This window comes from Antennarius striatus, chromosome 15 (assembly GCF_040054535.1).
Source record: "Antennarius striatus isolate MH-2024 chromosome 15, ASM4005453v1, whole genome shotgun sequence".
In the NCBI taxonomy this organism is placed as follows: Eukaryota; Metazoa; Chordata; class Actinopteri; order Lophiiformes; family Antennariidae; genus Antennarius; species Antennarius striatus.
In genome coordinates, this window is record NC_090790.1 from 7,144,023 (window position 1) to 7,160,756 (window position 16,734).

The following is a 16,734-nucleotide window of genomic DNA, read 5'->3' on the forward strand; positions in this document are numbered from 1 at the left end:
GATGGATAGCAATAATCTGAGCAGTCAGCGGAGCGCATCAACACCCACACCACCATGAGGAAACATTCACAGCAGAAAATGAATGGAGCGGGGACAGAAGTGCATACACACACACACACACACACACACACACACACGCATGCACGCACGCACGCACACACACACACACACACACACCTAAACACACACACACACACACACACACACACACACACAAACACATATAGATATATACCACCTTGGGTCAGTAGATCTGACCCAAGGTGCAGGCTATGTAAAGAAGCCCCAGAGTCAGTCCAGCATGTGGTAGCAGGGTGTAAGATGCTCGCCAGCTCAGCATACATGGAAAGGCACAACCAAGTAGCTGTGATAGTGTACAGGAACATCTGCACCCAGTAAGGACTAGAAGTACCCAAATCTCAATGGGACATACCACCAAAGGTGGTTGAGAACGACAGGGCTAAGATCCTGTGGGACTTCAGCTTCCAGACCGACAAACAGCTGCTGGCTAACAAACCGGACATAGTGGTGATGGACAAAGAGCAGAAGAGAGCAGTGGTGATAGATGTGGCGATTCCAGCTGACGCCAACATCAGGAAGAAGGAACATGAAAATATTGAGAAATATCAAGGGTTGAAAGAACAGCTGGAACAGTTGTGGAAGGTCAAGGTTAATGTGATCCCCCTGGTAGTAGGAGCACTTGGAGCAGTGACCCCCAAACTGGAAGAGCGGCTCCAGCAGATTCCTGGAACAACATCTGAAGCCTCAGTCCAGAAGAGTGAAGTCCTAGGAACAGCTAAGATACTGCGCAGAACCCTCCGACTCCCAGGCCTCTGGTAGAGGACCCGAGCTTGAGGATGACACACAGATACCACCCCACAAGGGAGAGAGGGACAATTTTTTATATATATATATATATATATATATATATATATATATATATATATATATATATATATATATATATATATATATATATATATATATAAACTGAACCTCTCATAGAAATAGAATTAGAGCTGGGTTACAATTGTGGACCAGGAAAGATCAAGAGAATGTGACATGAAATGTACTCACAATTTCAGGCAGTGACAGGCAGTGTCCTGCTACCTGCTCTTGCACATCTACACTGTTTGCTGTCTGTAAGTGTAGCTGTGTGTGTGTGTGTGTGTGTGTGTGTGTGTGCGTGCGTGCGTGCGTGCGTGCGTGTGCGTGCGTGCGTGTGTGCATTTTGTCACTCTCAGATGGTGGTCCCACACAATGATTACACCTGGCGGCAGGTACAGGTGCATTTTAGCAGAGGATGTTTTTCATTTTCCGTCTCATCTGTTTTCTTATCACAGTTTCATTATTTGGTCAACTGTTTATTATTTTGGTTTACCCCAGTAGCCATTGAAGTTGACCTCAAAATAAATGAATTCTTTGCACAGAAATGAACACAGATTGTCTTTCCTATACTTGATGTCTAAAAGAGCATTGTTTAAACTAGATCTTTCATGATGAAGCTGCTCTGTGATGCAATATGATAGAGGATACGATGTGAATCCCCACGTTTCTGGCGGTGGGATGGTCATTCAGGAGAGCAGGAATCTGTCTGACCATGTCCAGGACCTTCGCACTGGGAAAACAGTAAGTTAGTGACGATGTGGATATGATGTGTCTCATGATTTAGTCACCAATGACCAGTGTGACAGGTGAAGTTGGCTCGGACGGCTGGGCTGGATGCGTAGTGAGTGCTGGACCAATGGACCGCTTGTTGTTAACCCAGAAGTCCAGAAGTCTGGAGGTTGATCAGTCTCAAGCCATGGGACGGTCGAGTCAACTCAGCGGCTTCTGTGGTGGTGGCAGCACAGCTCACAGTGACCAGGGAGCCCAGAATCTGTTCCTCTTCTCAGATCTGGTACAGGATAGATATTTTCCAACTCGGAGATGGTCTGAATCAGGCGGACGCAGCCATCACATCCAGATGGTGAGGTAAGTGGAGGCATGGCTGTAGCTGTTAGGCTTCTCCCAGCAGTGGTGGTAGTTTGCCGGTTGGCTCACTTAGCTACAATGCTAATGTGGTATGCTGGCAGCAGAGCTGTCTGTGGACGGTGACTTAAAACTCCAGATAAAAACTACTGATCGTTAATACCATTGATTATAACAAAAAAAATAAAAAAATAAAAAACACGTGGGGTTAAAACGACCAGTATTGGGAAGCATTCTGTAGATCTTCAAGTAAAACCTGGACAAAAGTGGTAAACTTCAGTCACGTTTCGACAGAGCTTTTGACAGACTTCCAGGTACTAGTTATTATAAATATATTAGGTCTGTCACTTTAACGCGTTAATTCGATTAATTAATTACGCTGCAAATTAATGCGCTGTAAAAATTAACGCAATTAATCGCAAGTGGCAAGTCAATGTGCAAGCAACCACTTTAAATTCGGCCCATTGAGGGACCCTTGGGCTGCAGTGACATCACTTCCTACCTGTGCCACTAGTCAAAAGCAGAGTGACTGACAACAGAGATGGACGCGACACAGGAGAGTGAGGCAAGCCCACTCGGACCTTTGGCCAGAAAGTTTATTTATAAAAAGAACAAAGACGGGACTATCAACAAAAACGCAGTGATTCTGCGCTGTAGATGCCTCCATCTTCTGCCCCCCTTCTGGCAGCTGTGGCTATTATTATGAGTGACCAGAAAAGTGCTATATAAATGTAATCCATTATTATTATTATTATTATTATTATTATTATTATTATCTTTTGTAAAGGAGAATTTTCATATCACCAAAGCAGCTCCATTCTAATGTACCATTTAAATGCAAAACATGTCAAGGACACAGAGTTGAATGTTACCTTACCCTTTTAAAGGAAAAAAGCTTGTTGGCATCTTGCTTTTGATGTTGCCTTATTTAGAGGCATGTTATACTATTCACTTTGAATTGCTGTATTGAGTCAGCTTTAGTATTCATTTTGATTGAAAGTCTGCTTATGTGCTTATTTGAGACTCAGCCTTATTTTATTTCTGAATTTTACTTATTTTATTTAACTGTATTTGTATTGCATTTTTGAGAAATGCACCTGGCCTAACTGGTTTACTGATGTGCTTGTGTAACACCCATTCAGAATTTAGTGAGTTAAAGTCTGAGAATTAACTGGATGTTGGTCCAATGCGGAGGTTCGACTACTGGAGCAGGAGGTGTGATAAATGAGACAACTCAGTAAGTTTGGTTAGATTATATGTTTTGAAACTTTATAAAAAATAAACGGTCATCTTTACTAATAATTCAGAACAACATTAACATCATAAAGTATAACATTATACAATGAAAGAAAATGGGCCCGAAAATCAAAAAAAAATAATAAACAAAACACACACACACACACACACACACAATCTTTCATGCTCAGTCTTTCAATGATGGTTTCCCTGACAGGGTTACACCTGGCTTTTTTTCTTTTGAATTTAATTCATAAACCACACTTAACCAATAAAAATGTGGATTTCAAATCTTCTCTTCTTGGTGCATTCTAATGATTAGACATGCATTACAATTTTGTAATGTCCTAGAATTCAAATTCTTTATTTAGGGACCTTTAGCAGGTATGAGATTAAAATGTGATTAATTAGATTAATTAATTATGAATCCTGAAATTATATAATTAATTACTTAATTTTTGTAATTGTCTGACAGCACTAATATATATATATATATATATATATATATATATATATATATATATATATATATATATATATATATATATATATATATATATATATATAGTGTGTGTGTGTGTATGCGTGCGTGCGTGCGTGCGTGTGTGTGTGAGTTAGAGTGTAGACATTTGATTTTGTACCATATAGCTGAGTGCACACACCTTTGGACCTTCTGCTCACACACATATTGTCTTTGGGAGAACAAAACTTCTTTTGTAACAGTAGCTGTAGAAAAGATGTCTATGTGCCAAAAGTAACAATTAGACATAACATTAAGGTCAATATCCTGACCTGCTGGACACTCAATCCATTTGACAGGATGACAGATGATACCTATTCTCTTCTTATGCCCACATGGCCCCTCGTGCTTGGCAATACTTAGTTTTAGAGGTGTGTCAGATGTCTCCAAATGTGTGGTTTATTGAAGTGGTTTATGAATAACTTAATTGCTTTTATAGCTTACTTGAACAGAAAAAAAGAGTATGCTGCTGCATCTATGTAACAAACTGTGATAACACTCCATAGGGTCAGTGGCACCCTCCCCTTCCAGCCCTCTAGCATCCCCCACAAGCATCAGTCTAACCTTGGAATAACCTCTTCATTATGTACAATCTGGAAGCAGACTGTGTAAGCCATGTCAGATGGCCTAAATAATGTCATCACCTGAACAAGCAGGACTCAGCTGAGAGATGAGGGGATTAGCCGCTGCGTTGGCTGCTCACTGTCTCGCCAGTTGAAGGGCAGATGAAAATTACTTGGAAAAACAATCCTTTTATCAACAATGTCAATATTAATATTAATCAACCAGGGAGCAATTGTGAGAAAAAGGTCACCAAAAAAATGGGGGAAAAAAAGGGAAAACAAGCAAAAAATGGCAAACACATTTATGGATAGACAAACACATGAGTGTGTAAACAGGAAGATGCATCTACCTTCACCAACACACATATTTACTGAAGAGCAAAAGGTCATTTAAGGACTAGCCAATGCAAAGGCGATGATGCAAACAAGCTGGCCTCACAAATAATTAACATAACGAGTTTGTCAACAGTCACTTAATATAAGAGCTTAACATTTAAAAATAAAATAGCAGGTACATGATTTGGATAGTGCCTAAGATATTGTATTATGTCCCTGCTCTGATAATGTTTCTGATAGCATTAGAACTTCCATGTATCCATAAGTAATTACATTACACACAAGACTTTTGCTGTTTTAAGCTTCCAGGTTACTGTAAATCCACCATTGTAAAGATGTTGAGAAAAGAGGAAACAGTCACTACATATTGACCAGTGTCCAACCTGATCACTTAGTGGCATCACTAGATTAAAAAATATCAAAAAAAAAAAAATCATAATTAGCATTACAGTCTTGAGATGGGTAGCACAGTCATTGTACAAGAAAGTCCTGGGTTCAATTCAACTCTGCTGCGGACTTTTCAATTATTCCCATATAGGCATGGGTTCTCCAGGTTCCTCCCATCACTAAAAAGAGGTAGACTGATGACTCCAAATCATCCACAGGGATGAATGTGTCTGTCATTTGGCCCTGTGACAAACTGACGACTTGTACTCTGTCTCTTACTCTTTGTCTCATTAGAGACAAAGAGTAAGAGACAAGGGTCAATGAGGTCATATTTTGGTCCCTTTAGTAATTGTTTGGAGACATAACATAAATCAAACCAAATTGTCATCTCTAATTACCTTTAAAAGTTGGGCGCACCTGAACCTGCAACAATATTTCCAGAGACAGGGGCTTTCAACTTATACACATGAAGAATTTTGTTGAAGTGACTGAATCTGATTCAAACAAATGGACTCTGCTGAATCTGTGTTGTAGTGATTGTAGTCCTGGACCAGGAAAACTCCCCAGCTCATCCACAGTGCTTAACTCTCAGCCCTTAGATTGACGGGACAAAGTCAGAAACCAAAGACAATGCAGAGCAATTGTTTTAGCTTGTTGTACTGATCCATCTAAATGCCGAGACGAGAAGTTGGATGTGGAGTACAATTACAGGGAAATGAAAATCTGGTAGTGAAGAAATAAATGCAATCCCTCCCTGCTATTACCTTTTTCTGAGCTTGTGCATACTTGAGATAATGTCAGCTAGGAGGAGAAGACTAAAGGGATACGCTTCCCAAATCATGCATGTATCTGATTAGCCTTTGGCAGACAGGAAAGTGGCAATACATCTAGCTTCAGTGGCAGACGGGAAAAACCTGAAAGGAAAAGAATGAAAAGATGAGATGGTATAGAAAGAGAAGGCATCATCATGTCTACTTCATTGCTATCTTGTTTGAAAAAGCACCACTTCTGTACATGTATGCCGGTAAAAGTTTAAAATAATTCCAGTTGCCTGTGGCACAGAATGTCGTCAGTCTATCAGCTCATCAGACAAAAAGAAGTGCTTTTGAAGTCAAAACAGGGTTAGGCCATCAACCCTGGGGAATAGGCCCCTTCTATTTAATTGTGCATCCTGCAAGAACATAAATTGCCTTCTACTTTTCAGTCTTTCCCTTGCTGATATAGTCTTACAAAAATTGCCACATGTTGTGATGTATTTTTCATGGAAGTATCATCTATGAAATACAGGATCATGAAAGCGAGGTGAAACATGCTGTAACCGTGTGTTAGAAGCTGGTATTACCATGTTAAATGGGAGTCAGCCCCTCTTGCACATATATCCTACATGCAGCGGAATGATTTTTTGACACTTCATTATTCCTTTGGATTTCTTATCAAAGTGCATACTGCAGCTGTGATGCTCTTTTCTGGTTCATCACACCAAATAGATCAGCCCGAGATTCATGCCTAATTCCATTAGTCATTCCAGTTCTCTAAGGGTTGGAGGAAGTCTAATAAAAGGAGGGAAGAAGTGCTGGAATTCTATACCCTATGTGAGTACTGACACCGGCTCTGAACTCCTCTGTTCTTATTTTCCTTTCCCTTTTGTCTCATATGTCTTGTTTTTTTGGTCTTTTTTTTTTTTGCTGTTACCATCTTTCTTTCCCACGCAGACAGAAACAGATGTCTCCTCTCCTTAATATTGTTAAAGTACGTGATGGAATGATTCCGATGGGCAAACATGTTCCCCAAATTCTCAATTTTGTGACCGCTGTTGTTTTAAGTTCAATGTCTTCCTCTGTCCCCTCTCTTTGGCATCTGTTGGCTGCCGCTGTGCCTGCAGGACACAAGAAGAGGCGACTGGCATCGTCAATGAAGAGGGAAGCAGCGCCCGCCTTCACGCTTCAGCACCTGCACGCCTGAAGAGATGACAGGGAGAGGGAAAGGTGTAGGCTGAGGAGCCAATGCTGCTTTTGCATTCGAACAAACACATGAACAGATTCTGGCAAATACATATGCATGCTGTACATTAGGGGAAAAAAACGGAGTTTGGACATGGAAAAGCAACACCTGTATTCTAACAATTCATCTGCCATCTGGTTGATTTTACTTTCTTCAGTAAAGATTTACAACATAACATCACAAATGCAGACATGGACACAAACAGAACATCAACACATTTTAAGCATGTACTAACAGACCAATAATATATTTAACATAGAGTTGCTCCTACACACTGGATGCACATACAATGTTAACAAACAAATGGAGCCAAGTGTAGTGTTTTCATATTTGATATTTAATTTTTTATTAATGATCCTGTATAAATGAAATTAACATTTATACAGGGCAATGTTTCATTGTCAAAAATGTGGTTGTTAGAATAAGATTCAAAATTCAATTATTTCTGTTATTTGTTTGCGTCACATTTTTTTAGTTTAGTTACCAGCAGGGTTTGAGAAAAAATGAAAAAACAACAACATTTTTTGCATTTTTCATTCAGTAATATGAAAACATCATGTGTTATTTTTCAAAATCTGTACCCAAAAAAACATTAAAGCACATCAGTACATCATGTGTGCTATGTAATTTGTAATAACTGCATTTGTTTTCTCAAATGTCTATTTGTTCATTGTTTTGTATAAACTATACAATTTCACATACACAAAAAACAAAGTCTCCAGACAATTAAAGCATAAAGAATCCAATTTCAGAGACAGATGTGCTTTCTTTAACAGTGCAGCAAATCAAGCTGATGTGTAGATTATTTGATCTTGGCATAGCTCTGTTCAGGATTTGAGTTCCATTTGACCTGAGATAAATAATCACCAGCATTACTTCTGATACATATTACTCTGCTATTGCTGATTATGAATCAATATCTAAAAAAAACACTGGCAGCTGCAGATTCCTGTTATTCCATATACAGTATTAAAGAAAAAAAAATCCCTACTTCAGAACTTTCGGCTGTGATTGTCGAACCACCAAATTTCTGAACGCAGTGCTTTTCACCAGCCAGATATCATAGTAACATGTTAATTTCTTCAACCCAAACGGTTTTGCAGCTTAAACAGAACCACATCTAAAATTCACAAGTTAAAAACAAGAAGTATTATATTATTATTTTGGGTCAAAACACTTAGCAATAAGAGAAGATTAGCCCCACAGTCTGCTAATTGGTGACCTCTGTTCTACCACATTCACCCAGACCAGTTTCCTCTCTGTGTGTGCCTACTGTTTTGTGCTGTTATTCAGACAAAAATGACACTGTAAGATAGGGTGGCTCCAGCTTCCCCATAAATAAATAATGTCACATCATCCTAGAATTTAACAAGAAGAGAACATGCCTACTGCTTTGCTCCCCATCTGAACATCATTTAAGTTTGACATGACAAATGAAACAAAGGTGAAATATATTTTTGTCAGGAACACCCATTTCAACAGGTTTCATGACTCCTATTCTAAGAAAATAAATAGGCAATAACAGCTGCCACAAAATAATAAATATATCCATTTGTTTGATGACCTCTATGCACAACGTCTGTGAAGGATTACAATTATGTGTAACAAATAAATAGTTCTGTTATCATGGTTCTCACATTTATTCATGGGTGTGGGTTGCAACTTGATTTACACCTATGTCAGTCTATGTTGCTTGTCAACAAATAACCCAACCATGTTCTTTTTCCTATCAGACATGAAATTAATTTGACATTTTACTGTAAATTTATTTTTAAAGGGTTATGATGTCAAACTAAAATACCTCTTATGTGGTTTTGTTATAATTTTATTTGTACTTACAGAGATTGAGCTCCAAATAAAATACAAAGATTAGGATTTGAGATTTATGAAGAGAAAACAAAACTTCACTAAGGCCAACATGAATTCAATATTGTCATTTAATTGGGACCAATTTGGCTGAATTTGGCTGCAGGGACCAGCATTCTGTCAGTGAATGAACAGATTGCTCATTCCTGATCCAGCATGTGCACCGCCTGTGCTTGTGAAGGAATCTGGCTCCATGGTGTAGAAAACATTATGACAAATCGTCCCAGCAAAAGGTTGCATGATAAGTAAAACAAATCTAATTAGATCCGGTGCTCCAGAACTCCATTGTTGACTGGCAAAATTTACACAAAAAATGCATGTGTGCATAGTCTTCATATAATTATGAACTGAAATTGAAAGAATAAATACAAACAAGTAATGCAGTATTGTAAAGAAGTGTAAAAGGTTTGGGTTAGTGTTTCATTCACACTTCTGCTTGATCTTGCTTAATATATATCCTCACAGGGGCTCGTTCAAAGCATAATACTTAATAATCGTGAATACAAAATTAGGAAACTTTTGAGGTCTGCTTTGACTTCACTGACTAAAAGCTTGTTTACAATTTTTAGTTTTACAATTTACAATTTACAGTTTTATACTAATACTGTCAGATATATCTACATATTTAAGATGGTACATTAGAACATTTTCCACAGATATGGTTCTCAGATGATTAGACTCTATGAACTTTTATGACCTTTCCTGCAGCATCACATTTATATTTTGCTCTGAAATACATGAACACATTGGGCAGAATATTGGATGGGATGCCATTAAATTTGAAACATTCATGCTACCCTCAGGATGAAAAACAGTCACATGGGATTCCTTGATTGTGTTCACCAGGACCAATTTTTGATTTCCCCAATATGTCGCCCCAAGACTAAATCCTCTCATGCATAATGGATGCTAATCTTATTTAGCTTCATTCTGTTGAATGTCTTAGAAATTGTTCACAATCTCACATGATTTAGATGGTGAATATCACACCTGCTCAATATCAGTTTCCTAACCATGTCAGTAGGAGCATATCACCATAACAGTGTTAAGCTCAAAGCCACACTGTGCATACACAGTGCAAACCTATTCATACACCTTGAAGTTTTCCACATTTTGTCAAGTTCTGTCCACAAATGTACATATTTTATTGTAATTTTATGTGAAATACCAACATTGTGGCACACAATTGTGAGGTACAAAGAAAATTCTACATGATTTTAAGTTTTGCAGTGGGATAAAGTATTCAGTATTCAGTCAACACATTGTGGAACCTTCTTTCATTGCAATTAATTTAATTTTCACTTGTAATAACAAAGTACACTTACTGTTTGAGTAATCAATGCATAAACCTTCCAGATGAAAAACCAAGCAGATGAAACTTGCAATTTTTCACATCATTTTACATTGACACAGAGAAAATATACATTTCTCAGAAGTGTATCTCTACATTTGGTTCCCAAGGGGAAAGACAAGGCCATCTGTCTTTGGACAATAAATGACATTGGTAGGTGACACGGTGTTGGTGGACAGCTCTATTGACTAATGTTCTGCATAGCCTAAAATCAGGATGGAAAATTGACCTGCACATATATTTCAGACATACAGTAGATCTCTGCTGGTATGACAGATTTATTTTTGTTATTTCTGCTTTTGGAAAAACCTTTTACACACACATAATAACTACAATATTCCCAGAAATACAGAATATAGCAGGATGGCACACAAAATCAGTTTCTTCCATTTTCAAGCTAGTGACAAGAACAGAAGAAAACAGAATATTTTACAGACATTATAGTTGTGATAGCTGTGGGGAAAGATAATTGTCTTCAGTTTAGAAAGGCTTAAAGCCATCTTAAGTTCAACACTATTACCTTTTTCCCTCTCTGCTTTTTTCAGTAGTGGTTTTCTTGTAAAACAAGGAACTTGTCCATCCTAAGATAGAATCAAAAAATTTGGATGAATCTATTTTTTCAAGATCAGCTTAAATTTGAGTAATTGTATGCAGGATTTGGCAAACTGTCACAGTTATCTTCCTTAACTGTGATAGTTAAAGAATATATATATGACTGATGGTCAGTTAGTTGGGAAGATGGAAAAGAGAGGATGGCCTTTCTTTGAGGAATCATGTCATCAGGACAGGAAAGGGGATGGTGTCTTGTTCGCTCCAGTGACTTCTCTCATGAACAAGAAAGCTGTCAACCATCTTCCAAGAGGACTCTCTTTTACGCTTTCACTCAATGTACCTTTGTCTTTCTGTCTATGTGTCACCTCTCCCCCATGCTCTGTCCCCCAGCTCCCTGTATCCCATCTTCTCTCTCCCTGTCAGACACTGTTAAATCAGATAGATTGCAGGTGTGTTTCCTCTGTGAAGGAGAATCGGTTGCTGCTGCATGCCTGCAACATCTCGGCATGACACAGCACCTCTACAATTTACTGTACTGCAATTTACCCACAAACCCAAAACATACTTAAATAACCTTTGAACATGCAAGCTTTAAGGAATGCCATTTATCATAATCCCCTGCCTCAGCATTAATTAGAAGATGTGATTAACTAGAAATGCTGCTTTCAGTGAGCACATAAACTCAAGCAATATGCAGCCTAACTTCATCCATTGCCCATACAGAAATGCTCATAATACTCAAGTGACCAATGAGATTATCATTCTGCATTCATTTACCCCGGGCATTTTAGCATGAGACCAGATGAATCAACACTGAATACAATTTTCTATCTCGCCTGCTGTGTATTCAGACATATTTTCTTCCCTGTATCCTCAAACTGGCATCTGCTATCAGTAAATGGCACCAACCTTTCTCTCCATGGTGAAAATGAAGGCCTAGTAAGCTTACCAGCAACCTCAGCCCCCTCCCCGAATGGTAGTTAAAAAACCGATATTGACCTATGCGTGGCCCCAGGACTGTATATCTCAGCCGCAACAGCAAGCAGGAAATAACCCCACCCCCCCAGTTTTGAATTATTATGTGTCCCAAGGTCCCTAAATGGATTTTCTTAGAAGCATTGCAAGCGTGTAGTTGCCGGACATCATACAATTTTGCTTTGTTGGTGATTTTCTTCTCTTTTTATATTGATTTTAATGGAACATAGGTTTCCATAATCCCACTACTATTAGATTTATCTTCACTCTTCCATTGTTGGGATGGTATTGATTGAGTCTCTACTGATAGGTCTCACTTAAGTGGATAGTCCAATGGATTTTTAATGTATAAAATTAATTAAAACCATACCTTGATCCAGGATTATATCTGAGGAATAGTTACTTAATGTCATAAAAGCAAACAATCTGGTTTAAGCCATCATGACATTTCCAAACCAGCCTTTACTTCTTTTTTTCATTTTCAAAGGCTATCTGAAAGCACATGGTTTTATATGAAACCATAACTGTTGTGCCTCTGTCCTCACAAGTTCTAAAAGGTCAGTCTGGATAACACCATGTGTTCTAATTAAATTTACTGAAATTGTCTAGGGAGCACAGGTCTAGTAATATAGTACCTGCTGCACAAAAAGGTTTTGCCTGCTTTCAGGTTAAGGTTCAATCTAAAATTGCTTGAGTTTCATAGGGGTTGTAGCATTTTTACACCCCCAAGACAGGCACTGCTTAGCAGTTACTGACTAACCCTCTACTATTTGTTTTTCACATGTTTGTATCACTCTTGGAAAATGGGACGTAATGGTCGGTACTCACACAAAAAGCGCTCCTTGATGTATAATTGTCAAGTATGTAGGAGAAGTTAGTAATCTGGGCAATTTAAAAAAAAAATTGTGTGTAAAATGGGAAGAAATAAAAGCAGAATAAAGAGAACAATCTTTTTCTTTATCACAGAATGTAGGAACTAAAATTTGTGATACAAAAAGTAAAATAGCTATTTTTTTTCTTTTTTCTTAGTGGGATGTATGCTGATTTGTTCTTTTATCAATATTCAAGGATTACACAATCCATCCCACTGAGAGTTTTCCCACTTAAAATGTTTACCATAACTATGTAAAAATATTATCTCTCAATTCAATAGCATCCTGTCGCATGAAGCAGTTCAATTCTCTTGAGAGGGGAATTTTCTTGGCAGCATTCAATCCGTACTATGAGGTGGTGGTGAAGGTGACCTCTGCAAGAATCTCAGGCTCAACCACTTTCCCTGTAACTCTTTCCTGCCTCGTGGGCTATCAGAACCCAGACTCAGTCCACTTTTATAAATTGCTGCCATTTAATGGAACACCTTGATCTGACTTCCCTTTATGCCAAAACTAAGTAAAGAAGCTGTTTTTAGAAAAGACACATCCCAAATTAGAAGATACTAGTGGAAAATTGAATGAATCAAGTATTGCTTTTATGAATTGCTTGACGGAGTCTTTTTTCGCCCTAAAGATCAGTGAACTACATAGATGATCTGTATCCTCTAAATACAAATTATAGACAAAAAATATGAAATTGATTTACTACTCACAGGTATTTCATAGCTGAAATATTACTTACATTAATGTATTGCCTTTTTTTAACCATGTTTTTAGACCTCTCTGTATGGTCATGAATTTTGAACCAAATCTAAGGAGTAGTCACAGACAAATGTCTGACTCTTCAAATTCACTGCGTTCCCGGTGGGTGGATATGCAGCTTGTTTCTTGTTCTGAAGGCACAAATGGAAAACTAATGTCCAAACAAGAATGTGGATGATTTCTGCAATAAAAAAGTATAAAAAGAGAAGAAGAAAAGAAAAAAAAATCCAGTCCTGGTTTTTCATAGCAATTATTGACTTGTCTTCCAGCTGGCAATTTCCACAAAAATCAAAGGCTCATGTTTTTACTTGTTACGGAAAAAACTTAAAACTCAAAGTAACTCAGTGTGACTCTTGAGGGTGCTGAAAGACACACATGCATTTTATTCTAGTTAACTGTCAACCTCTGACTGCAAATAAGCCCCTCAGATAAAACATCCGCTAAATCAATGAGAACTAGAGTTGTCCTCACACACAGTTTGCAGTGTTTCTCTCTATGTTAGCACCTCGGAGGGGTCTGATGAGACTTTAAATGTAAGTGGCCATAAAGACTCCCTCACATTAAATTAAGCCAGTGAGAATTGAATTAGCAGTGACTTGAGTGACAGCTCGTAGCAATGCATCAATAAGAGAGTGATTCTTGCCAAAAAAAGTCCCTGTCTTAGCCAATGGCTTAATGGTCAAAGCTGGCTTGATTGCTTATTAAATTATTCAAATAAAGGAAAAAAAATCAATCTGGTTTTAAAGACATTTCTTTCTTTCTTTTTTTCAGACAGTGATTAATAGAAAAAAACATATTTGCAATAGCAAGTCAACAGTTTTTTAGAAGATGACTTGGGTTCAGCTAAGATCTTTTTTTTTTTCTTCTCAAGTACAGTACTGGTGAGTTCCTGCACAAATGGCATTTAGGTGTTTCTCACGGTTGATTTTTAATTATGACAATGAAAGTAGAGTGAATCAAGCATGAGTTTTCTTCCACTATAATCTTTTTATCTCTCTTGAGATGCTACTGTAAATATCCGAAGCCACACACCCTTTAAGGAAATGAATAAATTGTTTTTTGTATCAATTTAATTGACATATTTATTATAATGTACTTTATGTATTTATACATATGGTCACATCAATGCACATACATATATATGTACATATTATGTATGTATACCCACACATACAAACAAACACACACACACATATACAGTAATACCTTGCCCATTCGCTCTTCAAGATGCCTCACCTCATCGCTGATTTTAAGTAGGTAGTCACGTGATGCTATACGTGCATTCTATTGGCTGACCGCATCCGAAAGAGCGCTGCGTTCTGAGATTCACGGATCTGCTATAGTTATTCATAGCGTGTAAATTGGACCACTCGGTGTGTTCCAGGTGGCTGCTGCTTTTTATTGATTTTTCAATGTAAAATTAATATATACTCCCACACCCAGGAGAATATAGTGGTTTGATGCATTTGTTGCTTTAGACAAAAGAAGACAGGAGCGAGCTATGCTGAAAATACACCACTAACAAGCACTTAAGAGCCCTAGTGAAAAGTATAGCCTATCTGAAAGGAACACAATCAATACAGGGTCCCTCTCCTTTATTATTTTCTTCTGTGGTCTAATCCACCAATATGCCAATCCTGTTACGACCATATAATCTGTCTCAGGATGGCACCTTTTTCTAGATCCAGGCTATTGGGTTTATAGATTACTGCCTTTTATTGGAGAGAACAACAGAACAAGGACAGGCTTTATTCACTATTGGAAAACTATAAGGAGCATGGCTTGGTGCAACAGATGAGAGCCTGCAGGCTAGAGGCTTACACTGAGGCTGTGTATCTCATGTTAAATGCTTAATAGCTGCAAGACATTGCAAAAGGAGGATGTTCAGTACATTCACATGGTTTACAGGGCTCCATATCACTAATACAAATTGGAGATGATCAAAGAGTGGGTTAGTCTGAAATGTTGTTGAGGTGGAAGAAAGAAAAATTTGTGATGGATTTGATGTTGGATTGAAAGGAGAGTATGGAGTCCAGAATGACATCTGAGGACTTCAGTGGAGGAGTGGGTGAAACAGCCAACCATGGAAAGGAGGTCACTAACACTATGGAGCAACAACAATGAGCTCCATTTAGCTGCATTGAGTTTTGGTAGGTTTGAAAAAATTATGTCTGTATTTAATAGAGACAATTAACAAAACAAAAAATGTATGAGATTAATGGATTGTTAAGTACTGAAAAGAGATCCATCATTTAAATGGTGAAGAGGGATTGGAACCAAGAACAGAGCCCTAAGGCATACCTTGGTTGACTGGGGAAGGGATAGAACTGTAAAGAAGAATGAATGGAAGCAGGAGGACCCACAATGACATGGTATTCAGAAAATCTAGGAGGATGCTGTAGGAGATGATGGCTTGTCCAGGAGGATGAAGATGCTATCGTGGCCTGATTTAACAGCAGTTCATTGATGATTTTAAAAACAGCAGCCTTGGTATTACTGTTGGATTGAGGATTTGTATACTGCAGGTTATGAACAGTTAACTAAGGAACGAGTGACGAGAGAAACAGGGCTGAACTAAAACCCATTTCATGGACAACATTACATGTCAGTTGTGTGCTGGTGTATATATAGCCTGTGTGCATTGCCACCATGAATTTGACCCCAATTGAGAAAAAAGCTCAATGTACTTTTTGAAAATTGAAAGATGGACAATCACACCTCATATCGGATACGCACAAGCCCTCCTAAAATAAGCAAGGATTATAATAATAAAGCCTGATGACCTCTGTGTGGTAAAACAATACATAGGTACAGTCACTTTGCCATCAAATCAGCACCTCTCTGTGTTAGCACAGCAACAACTGGTAAATGTAATTATGACACAATCTGCTGTATTTTACCCCAAAAAAATTCATCCAAAAAGTAGACACATCTTTACCTTCACTTGGTTGTGTATTATTGATTCCCTGTCTTTGGTTATTTCCTTAGTTTCTCTCTCTCTCTGTCTCTCTGACCCTGAGGAACAAGTTTGAGAAGCTCTGGAGTATAATGTGCGCTTAATTAAAAAAAGGGCATGCCTGTAAAAGAGGGGTCCTTAATATACATTAGGAAGGAGATAGAAGTGTTTAATGCAACGGGTTGCTTATAGAAGCACATCACTCCATTGGAACATTTTTAACTTCCAATATAACATCCTTTCAAAATTCATAGTTTACATTAAACAACAACACAGAGAGGGTACTCCCTATGAGACAGGGACCCACCCATGCCATAGCTGGCCTGGGGGACCCAGCCTCATGTATGACTTGCTTGAACGGAGGAGACAATGTGCCTGACAATTCT